Source organism: Mus pahari, chromosome 6, assembly GCF_900095145.1.
Source record: "Mus pahari chromosome 6, PAHARI_EIJ_v1.1, whole genome shotgun sequence".
Taxonomy (NCBI): domain Eukaryota; kingdom Metazoa; phylum Chordata; class Mammalia; order Rodentia; family Muridae; genus Mus; species Mus pahari.
The window spans coordinates 68,043,015-68,053,802 of record NC_034595.1 but is presented as its reverse complement, the minus strand read 5'-3'; the positions used below and the strand labels follow the sequence as shown (position 1 = coordinate 68,053,802).

At 40.5% G+C, this 10,788-nt stretch overlaps 1 protein-coding gene and 1 pseudogene across 3 annotated transcripts in view; both read right to left on the bottom strand.

Moving 5' to 3' along the window:
- Zswim5 (zinc finger SWIM-type containing 5) overlaps nt 1-10,788 on the bottom strand; it is a 112,825-nt gene that overhangs the window by 82,306 nt on the left and 19,731 nt on the right. The window lies entirely within an intron of this gene.
- Nucleotides 6,414-7,255, bottom strand: LOC110323183 (annotated as a pseudogene). The gene has a single exon (XR_003844065.1). The product of XR_003844065.1 is annotated as a putative monooxygenase p33MONOX pseudogene (transcript).

The following is a 10,788-nucleotide window of genomic DNA, read 5'->3' as shown; positions in this document are numbered from 1 at the left end:
TGTCCTGGAACTCACTTTGTAGACCAGGCTGGCCTCGAACTCAGAAATTCACCTGCCTCTGCCTCCCGAGTGCTGGGATTAAAGGCGTGCGCCACCACGCCCGGCACATCCTTTTTTTATGTCAATTTTTTTATGCATATCTTGTCAACAACACTATGTGTTTCCTGAGACAGAGGGCAAGGAACTATTGAAGTCAAGGAGATTGCTGCTTGTCCCATAGGATTTTGCCCATGATGAATAATTAATAACCCTACCAGCAACAATTAAGAGAGACACCCATGGGGCTGGAGAGATGGCTCAGCAGTTAAGAGAGCTGACTGCTCTTCCAGAGGTCCTGAGTTTAATTCCCAGCAACCACATAGTGGCTCACAACCATCTGTAATGGGGATCTGATGCCCTCTTCTGGTATGCCTGAAGACAGTGACAGTGTAATCACATACATGAAATAAATAAATCCTGAGTGAGTGAGTGAGAGAGAGAGAGAGAGAGAGAGAGAGAGAGACAGAGACAGAGACAGACACAGACAGAGACAGACAGACAGACAGACAGACAGACCAACCGACCCATGGCTCAATATGAACCTAGAATTAGATTGTCAGACACCCATATCACCATTTGCAGAATAATCAGAGGGAACAGGGATTCAGCGAGATCCTAACTCCTACAGCTTCACTAACTACATTAAACTGTTCAGGTGCCTCAATGCCTTTTATGCCCAGTTCCTCCAAAATAGCCCAGCATTCCCCAGTTTACCCCACAATGCCTAAATGTGTCTGTGAGCAATGAGACCAATGTTCCACATGCCTCAACACTATGTATCCCTTTCTCTGATTGTTTTTTCTCTATGGCATTATGATAATCTAGCTGTTTCCCAACTCTTAGATATAAATTTCATTAGGAAAGATATGGGATTATATTATATTCATTGTCATAACTTCAAACATAGAACAGTACCTGGTTCATGATATGACTCAATAGATATTTACTTAATAAATAAATGAATACATAGTTCATTTATTTACGATGCCTATAATATAATTAAAGGGCACATCTGTGAATAAGAAAGACTTAGTTTTTATTTTTGTGACACTTATAGCAAAAAGAAAGAGATTATATAAAATAAAATTATAATTATATACAATTATGATAAATGATAAATGCTTTCAAGGAAAGTATAGGATATATAACAGGGAGAGTGAACCTAGCAAGACATAAAGGAAATTCAAAGCTCTACTCTGAAGAAATGCAATTAATCAAAGATTAAAGGATTAGTAGGAATTGAGTGAACAAAGAAAGATGGAAGAAGATTTTCATGAAAAAGAACGTAACCCTACTGAGAATAAAACTAGCAGGCAATATATTGCTCTAAAGTGTTATAACTCATCTATTTGTGTATGTAATTTTTATTTATTCAACTAATATTTAGTGATATTAGATCCTGGTATCCATTGGTATGTGATCCTTGATGATTGAAGGAAGTAAAGGAATCCCAGAGTAAGGTGTCTGAGGAAATTGGAGGTTACAACCTGCAGGGCCTTGCAGACCATATTTGATTTTTAAACAAAGAGAATTGAAAGCAATCAGGCTCAAGTAATGCTGACCTTCAACAGGAAGCTATTAGAAAAGTTTATTTGGGTAATGACATGTCCACATTCCTCTTTTCAACAAATCAACCTAACAACTGACAAATAAGAGACAGTTCAAGAATGGCTTCTGGAGGAACCCTTCAGGCAAATGCAGTAATCCCAGTAAGATATTATGACAGTCTGGCTAAGGGCTGAGGGGCAAAAGATAAGTCTCAGACTGGATCAGAAAATGAGGAAGCAGTATCACCAGGATTTAATGATAAATTAGGCATATAATGAATAAGGAAAATAAAAGATTCAAAAATAATCCAAGGGACTGAAGAGATGCTCAGCAGTTAAAAGCACTGGCTGCTCTTACAGAAGACCTGTGTCCGCAGCACCCACATGTTAACTAACAACTGTTGTAACTCCAGTGCCAGAGAACACAATGTCCTCTTTGGGCCTCCATGGGCACCAGATATACGTGTGGTACACAGCAAGCAAAATACCATTTGAGTTTAAAGTGACAGGTAACTGGGCAAATCTAGAAGGTTGCTGGTTAGAGTAGGAACAGGGCTGACTTGAGGAAAAGAACACGAAGATTACTAAGAAAATGTAAATAGGCAAATAAAAGAAATAACAGGGACTCAGGTACTATTCACAGGTTAGATTATTTTTATATAGAAAATCCTAAGGAATTCACATAACACCCACACAGAAATAAATATGTTCAGTAAGATTATAAGGTTCAGTAGATAATTTGTTCTACACATGCTCAATGAACAATATAAAAGTGAAATAGACACAAGACATAAAATACTACCATCACCACCTGAAAGTCCCTTACATCCTTTACTTATCAGTCCCATCCAGAGACAATCATTATTCTGATTTTTTAAACCATTTTGTATATTCTACGACCTCTAATAATGAAATTATACAATGTATATTTTGAGTAGTTTTTCATATAAGTTTGTTTTATGTGTGTGTGTGTGTGTGTGTGTGTGTGTGTATACACGCACATGTGCCACAGTGCATGTGTGGAGGTAGAAGCATCTGTGGAAGTCAGGTCTTTCTTTTCATCAGGTGAGTCGTAGAGATGGAACTCAAGTCATCAGGTGTGGCAGCATGTGCCTTTATCTCAGGCTCTCTCACCATCCCATCAGTCAACAGATTCTTAGACCTATCTTATTGTTTGTATGTATCTGTAATTTGTTCCTTCCCACTACTGAAAAGTCATATTCTACTGTATGACCATACCAGTTCATTCAGCTATTCTCCTGCTCAAGTACAATTAGGCTGCTTCTAGTTTGGAGCTAAAGCTACTGTGAATATACTTATAAAAAAAAATTGAGGGGTTTGGAGAGGTGGCTCAGCAGTTAAGAACACTGGCTGGTCTTCCAGAGGTCCTGAGTTCAAATCCCAGGAACCACATGCTGGCTCACAACCATCTGTAATGGGATCCAATGCCCTCTTCTGTTGTTTGAAGACCACGACAGTGTACTCACATAAATGAAATAAATAAATCTTTTTTTTTTTTTTTTTTGGTTTTTTGAGACAGGGTTTCTCTGTATAGCCCTGGCTGTCCTGGAACTCACTTTGTAGACCAGGTTGGCCTTGAACTCAGAAATCCGCCTGCCTCTGCCTCCCGAGTGCTGGGATTAAAGGCCTGCGCCACCAGGCCCGGCTATAAATCTTTTTTTAAAAAGTGTTTTTTTGTTGACTTTCATGAAATGCACTTTCATTTAATTTGGGTAAATAGGAGTAGAATGTAAGATAAATATATATGTTTAGACCTTTTCTCACACTGGTTATGTGCTATTTTAGATTCCTAATAACAATATATATCTGGGAATTTTGATTTTTAATTTTAGGTATTCTGTCTGGAATGTAGTAATGTCAGTATAGATTTAATTTACACTGGGGGTCTCCTGATAAATTATGCTGAGTGCTTTTATATATTTACTAGCCGTTTGTATACAATATTTTGTAATGGGTCTGTTTCCCTTTTTTGCCCATATTTTATTGGGTTGTTTGTCTTTTTTTTATTACTAAGTTGTCTATACACCTTAGATAACAATCTCTGGTCAACTAAACATTTCTCAAATATCTCCCAGGAGACAATTATTTATTAACTGGACCTCTCCCTTCAAAAGTCAAATAGGATTAAAACCTGGCTTTATTTAAAACTAACTGTGGGAATCTGAACAAAGTATTTAACTTTTGAAGGTTTTTTTTTTTAATCACACCCATAAATAGAGGCAAAGCTTATCATTATAGAGTTATGATGACTTCAGACAATGGAGCTTGACATATCTGGTACATAAAGGTCTTCAAGTAGGAGTTAGTCATGTTCCTTTTTAATTTTAGTTCTAGGATAATATGGCAGTTGCTGCCTTAAATAGCTGAACTGCAATTCTTAGAGTGTAAAACTCTATAAAAATTTAAATTTTCACAATAGTATAAATCATTGCAATAGGAGACTATAAAAAAAAAATCAAGGCTCCTGGGAAAAGATTAACATGTCTTTCTTTTATTCTCATACAGTAACATGCAAAATAAGATTGAATCTAAAAATAGTCAAATCAAAAGCAATTTTCATCTGGAGGTAAAACTGGAAAAAAAAGCTATAGAATTTATATTATATTGTGCTAACAGTCATGTCCTATAGCATATGAAAATTGAAATGACATGCTATTGTACAAACATTTGTACTGAATCCTACCTATACTAGAATTAGTCAAGTTTTATCTTTTGTATAAAACATTCACATAAAATTAACTTCAGTATGTTGATAAAAGGTATACTAATAACTTATTAAAACTAAGTTAAAATACCTTTTAGTAGTCACTGTAAGAGCTACACAGTGCAGGATTTTAGGTTTATTTTATTTTATGGATCTGAGTGCTTTGCTTGCATGTATGTATGTATGTACACCACACGCCTTCTGGGTACTTTTGGGGGTCAGAAGAGGGCATTGGATCCCCTGGAAAAGGAGTTAGAGATGGCTATGAGCAACCACATAAATACTGGAAACTGACTCAACCTGATGCCTTTGCAAGAGCAGCACGTGCTCTTAATCACTGAGCCATCTCTCCAGCCCCTACCGTGTTTTCTGTTCTTTTTTTTTTTCTAAGTAAAGCTTTTTTTTTAAAAGATTTATATATATATATATATATATATATATATATATATATATTTAAATATATATAAAATCATGAAGGTATTTATATCTATGTGAGGGTGTCAGATCTCTTGGAACTGGAATACAGACAGTTTTGAGTGACCATGTGGGTGATAGGAATTGAATCTGGGTTCNTATATATATATATATATATATATATATATATATATATATTTAATGTGCATCAGTGTTTTGCCTGTATTTATATCTATGTGAGGGTGTCAGATCTCTTGGAACTGGAATACAGACAGTTTTGAGTGACCATGTGGGTGATAGGAATTGAATCTGGGTTCTAGATACAAATTCTGATCCCCTAATAAACTAGTTAAATTGGATAATGGCTCAAATTCATTTTTATTCATAAATGCAGATATTATCTAGTGTAGATTAAATGAGATGCCCTCACCAAATTCTTTACTTAGCACATAGTTCTCTTAGCATATTATAAATAAATAATAGTTATGTATTGCTGTTCTTTAAATAATTTAGTCAAATTTTCTTTTAAGTTTCTGTGAATACTTTTGGCTTCACTGACTCCAGTTTTAAAAAGTAAGATATGATTACAACTATTTGTGGTTTTTTTTTTTTTTGAGAAAGTAGTAAAGGTTTTATTTGTCAATACAAGATAACACAAATAAATTAATGTTTACAACAATCTTAGACTCCAGGACTTCTCTATGAGGTTAGCTCATTATGTAAACAGACTTCTTACTATCTAAAGTGATCGACCATCAGACTTGTGAACAATGAGGAGACACAAAAGGGCACCTCCTTGCCTCCTTTCCTCGGTAAGATGTGTTACTGAACAGATTAGGCTAACTTGGTGGAAAATGGTCTCACTGTTATCAAAATAATCCAGTTATAGCTATCATCATCTTTAACAAAAGCTTAAGCTGGTGTGGCTGTGCACACCTTCAATCCCAGCACTGGACAGCAGTGGCAGGCACATCTTCTCTGGGCATCTACTGATTGAGTGAGTTCCAGGCTAGCCACTGCTACAGACTGAGATGCTGTCTCAAAACAAAATACACAACTAAAAAGGCATAATATCCAGGAAGTAGGTGTGACGCTCAGTGGTAGAGCACTTGCCTAGAATGAGCAAGACCCTGCCTGTGCTTAATCTTCAGTAATAGAATTGGAGTTGGGGAACCATTTGCCAGTATGAAACCAGCATCATACTGAATTAGAAGTTAAATTTCATGTTAAAAAGTGTGAAAAAAAGGGGGGGGGCTGTAGAAGACCCAGTGTTTGTCCTGTGAGACAGCAGATACAGGCCCAAGAGAACACAGTGGTGTGCTGGACTAACCATGAGAAAGAACTTGAGCTGGGTGGTGGTGGTGACCCCCTTTAATCCGAGCACTCGGGAGGCAGGCAGATGGATCTCTGTAAGTTCAAGGCCAGCCTGGTCTTCAGAGCTAATTCTAGGACAGCCAGGGCTACACATAGAAACCCTATCTTGAAAGAAAGAAAAAGAGGGTTGGGGGGAGAGAACAACCTGTGGTTCAGCTTGGAAAGCCAGGGTCCTGCCAAGTGTAGCCATGAGCTGTGCCCAGCTCTCAGAGAAGTCCAGGCTAATGCACATCAGGAGGCCTCCACTGTGCAGACTGGTTGGTGGGAACCTCTACCATGATTTGTCAGTGCTCATAGTTAACAAGGGGAAAGAATCAAGAGGCCTTAGTATTCCTATCATTTCCACTCCCAGGATCCATGGTATGAGGATTCAGAGCAGGTAAGGCTGTGGAGGAGCCAGATGGGAACCAGCCCCTGGACTTCTGCTTAGGGGACGCGTGAGGGGTGCTGCTCAGGGTGGACTGGGCTGATGTGGGGTGCTTCTCTTCTCTTGCTGTCTCTCCACTCTGCAGCTTTAGTTTATGGAGTGCTTCTGCCATGCGAAGGTACTTGGTCTCCTCCGTGGTGAGGCCCTTATGGGGTGTGTAGCCAGCATCTCTCAGTCCTGCCTGCTACTCAAAACGCTGGATGCTGTCCTGGATCTGCTTTGTGATCAGAGAACTCATGATGACATGGGTAGCCTTAGCCTTCACCACAGGGGTCTTGTCTGAACTGTCAGTGGCTGGTGATGGAGTCACAGCAAGGGAAGAGACACTGGCCGCTCCCTCCTCTGTCTTGTCAAGATGCTGATACTTGCGCTCTGGAATCACTGGCTACCAGGGGATGCTGCCCATGTCCGATGGAGGAGGAGTCATGGGCGCAGGGTCCTCTAGGGCATCATCATAGCTGAATGCCCGGCGGCACATCCCAATGGGCAGGGACATCTTGCCTAGGGGCCCGCTGGGAGCAAGAGTAGGCACCTCTGGTTGTCTTGAAGTCATTGAAAGACTGAGATCCAGGTGTTTTTTTTTTTCTACACAGAATTCGGAGCTGAGTCCCTTCCACCACAGTGAAATGACGCCAGACTATGCGGACAGACAGATGTTAATGAGGAGCATTGCCCAGCTTCTGCAAATGAGCAAAGCTTCTGAGGAAGGGTCCATCCAGAGGCTCTGCTTGCCCGCCACCTGCGGCCCCACAACTATTTGTTAAACTAACCGAAAATCATCTATGGAGATTATATGTTTTACATACTTCACATGTCAATTTTTTTTTTTTTTTTTTTGAGACAGGATCTCACTATGTAGACCTGGCTGGCCTCAAAAATCACAGAGATCCAATTGTCTCTGTTTCCCTAGTGCTGAAATTAAGGCATGTGCCACCACATCCGGGCCACATGTTACCTTAAGTGCCACTTTCTTGGAGAAATCTACTAAATAATCATTCATTATATTCCCCCAAACCAAACAAAAAACAAGAAATGGTTATATTTAAAAATAAGAAAAAAGTATATGATATTGAAAAGGGAAAGTTGGGGCTGGAGAGATGGCTCAGCAGTTAAGAGCACTGACTGCTCTTCCAAAGGTCCTGAGTTCAAATCCCAGAAACCACATGGTGGCTCGAAACCACATGGTGGCTCACAACCACCCGCAATGAGATCTGACGCCCTCTGCTGGTGCGTCTGAGGACAGCTACAGTGTACTTACATATAATAAATAAATAAATCTTTTTTTAAAAAGGGAAAGTATTTTCTTAAGTGTATTAAGCACCTGTTTTTACTTATTTTGTGTTGCTAATTATTATTAGATGCCACAGGTTATGACAAGACTGTGATCTCTGGCCATCCCTTTTCTCCATCTGGTAACTAGAAAAACAAATGTCATTTGCACACAGGAGTGGAAAGGGGCAAGCAACAGCAATGCAGCAGTTCCCCCAAGTCTCACAGTCCTTCTAACCCAAACTGTAAAACTAGAGAGGAGCCGGGCGTGGTGGCACACACCTTTAATCCCAGCACTCGGGAGGCAGAGGCAGGTGGATTTCTGAGTTCAAGGCCAGCCTGGTCTACAAAGTGAGTTCCAGGACAGCCAGGGCTACACAGAGAAACCCTGTCTTGAAAAACCAAAAACAAACAAACAAACAAACAAAAAAACCTAGAGAGGAATATGCCTCATTGGCAAACAAAACATTTCTCCATTCTAATTCTTTGTAAAATGGCAGGCAAGAGACAAGACAGCCTCCCCACCCTCCGATAAGGAAATTCAGGAGAATGAGCAGTCAGTCACTACTTGACACCAAATGCTAACCAGCTGTCACAAGCCTCACAATGCCTCTTCCTCTTTCCCCAGCCTGCTTCATCTTCTCAATGCCTGCATCTCTAGAATAGGAAAACAGCATCTTAAAATCATTTCCTAAGGGCCAGGGAACACCTGAAGGCCTGAGTTCTACACCTGAACCATTGTGAAAGTAGAAGGTGAGAAGAGAGCCCACAACACTGTTGTTTAATCTCCACACACATGCCACAACATGTATGAACCCATACATACAAATCACACATCACATTCATACTCCCACATGCACAACCAATAACAATTTTTGAAAGACATGTTATTTATTTATGTGGTTGTGTCTATTAGGTACGCTGCATGTGTGCAAGTGCCCTTGGAGACCAGATGGACCCCCAGAGCTGAGTTAGATGTGGTTGTTAGCCATCCAACATGGGTGTTGGGAACTGAACTTGGGTCCTCTGAAAGACTAGCAAATATTCTTAACTGCTGAGCTGTCTCTCTAGCCCCCATTAACAATTGTTTTGAATTAAAAACAGTATTTCCCAGACCAGTGATGTGACTCTGTGGGTAAACTGTTCGCCAGACAAGCTTATCAGTCTGAGTTTGCTCCCTGGAACCCACATGACGGTGGAATGCGAGAACTGATGTCCTCTGACCTCTACATATGTGCTGTGGTACACACTCATCCCACACATACATCACATACACAGTAATAAATAAAATTTTAAAGAACTGATTTCCAATTCAATGCAAACAAAACTGCCCCTTATATCCAATGTGTTCTATGGCATAAACAAAATATGTACCCATTCAAAAGCTGGCATACAAATGTTCACAGCAGTATTGTTCATAACTGAAAGAAGAAAACAAAAAACAAAAAAACAAAAAAACAAGCCCAGCCTGATGGCACTGGTCTGTAATCCCAGATACTAGTGAGATATTTCCTGCTGAGGCAGGAAGATCAACAGGTTCAAGGTCAGCCTTGGAAGATTAGTAATACCGTGACCCCAAATTAAAAGTAAAAAGAAGAATGGCAATACTGTACTTAATCTTTAAAGTCTATATGACAGACCTGATTGTAAGGGCATATAATGTGCTACCATTACAAAAGCTAGTGTTTATATAAAGTGCAGCAGATTCACCAACACAAAAAACACCATCAGGAAGTAGGTGACATTCAGCATTCACATTATTGCTGAGAAATCTCTGAGTACTCTCTGAAAGAAAACAAACAATAAGGTCTGAGATAGGACATGGTGAGGAGGTTCGGATGCTGTAGAGAAGACATTCACCCTCACCCGAGGTAAACCACTTAGTGCTGCAGAGATTCTGCCCAAGAATCTGTACATTATCAGTTTTGGGATAGCAGCTGCAGTAACTTACCCACTGATGTTAACTCTTCTAAATTTCCCCCAGAAAACAGACTAAATAGAATCCTGGAGAAGCTGTATCCACACGAAGTAAGTTCAGGAGACAGAGGAATGTATTACCCTGATCCTTCTTTCAGGATCAAGGTGCTCATTACTTTAACCACCAGGTTAGTGGTCTGCTGGCAGCTCACCACTCTGACCTTCTCCACAAGTTACCCTCAACCAAAGTATCCTCAGGTGAGCTCTCTGAAAGCGAAGGCAGAAGTGGGGTGAAGCTGCTATGATCTGGGAAGGCAAAGCAGCAGCAAGAGGGCTGTGAAGAGGAGTCCACCCCACCAGGCAGGTCTCCGTGCCCCACTGTCACCAGCCTTCACTGTGCCCCACTGTCACCAGCCTTCACTGGCTCACTTCGCTCAGTCACCTGCAAACCTGTCCCTGGATAGAACCCTTCCTGCTGAACCAGAATCCATCCAGCCTGATCCTTTAACAACTTAACTCACAAATTCCAAATCTAGTTTGAAACAATCTAGAGCACATATCAATCCTACCAATTTCTTAACCGCTTTCCAAGTAAGTATGCTAAGCGCTGTGAGCAGTGATTCCCAAGCGTGAGCCCCACGCCAACCTCAGTTCCAAGTCTTTAAGGGAGTGGAGCCCCAGGACATGGACTGTACAGAGCTCAAGTGGCTCTGGAAAGCTGCCAGGGCTGGGAATCACTATTAGGCAAGTTATACAAATGAACAAATTAATGCTCCCAATTTATTTCAACAAAAACCTGTTTAAACCCCATTATTAGGGGAGGGAGATATAAAGAGTTTGCTTTCTACTGCTATGATAAACACCATGACCAAAAGGTTTATTTCATCCTACAGCTTACAGTCAATCATAAAGGGAAGTCAGATCAGGAGCTCAAGACAGGAATAGAAGAGAGGCCATGGACTACTGGGTTGCTCTCTAGGCTCATGGTCAGCTGCCTGCCTGCCTGCCTGCCTCCCTCCCTTCCTTCCGTGTGTGTGTGTGTGTGTGTGTGTGTGTGTGTGTGTGTGTGTGTGTGT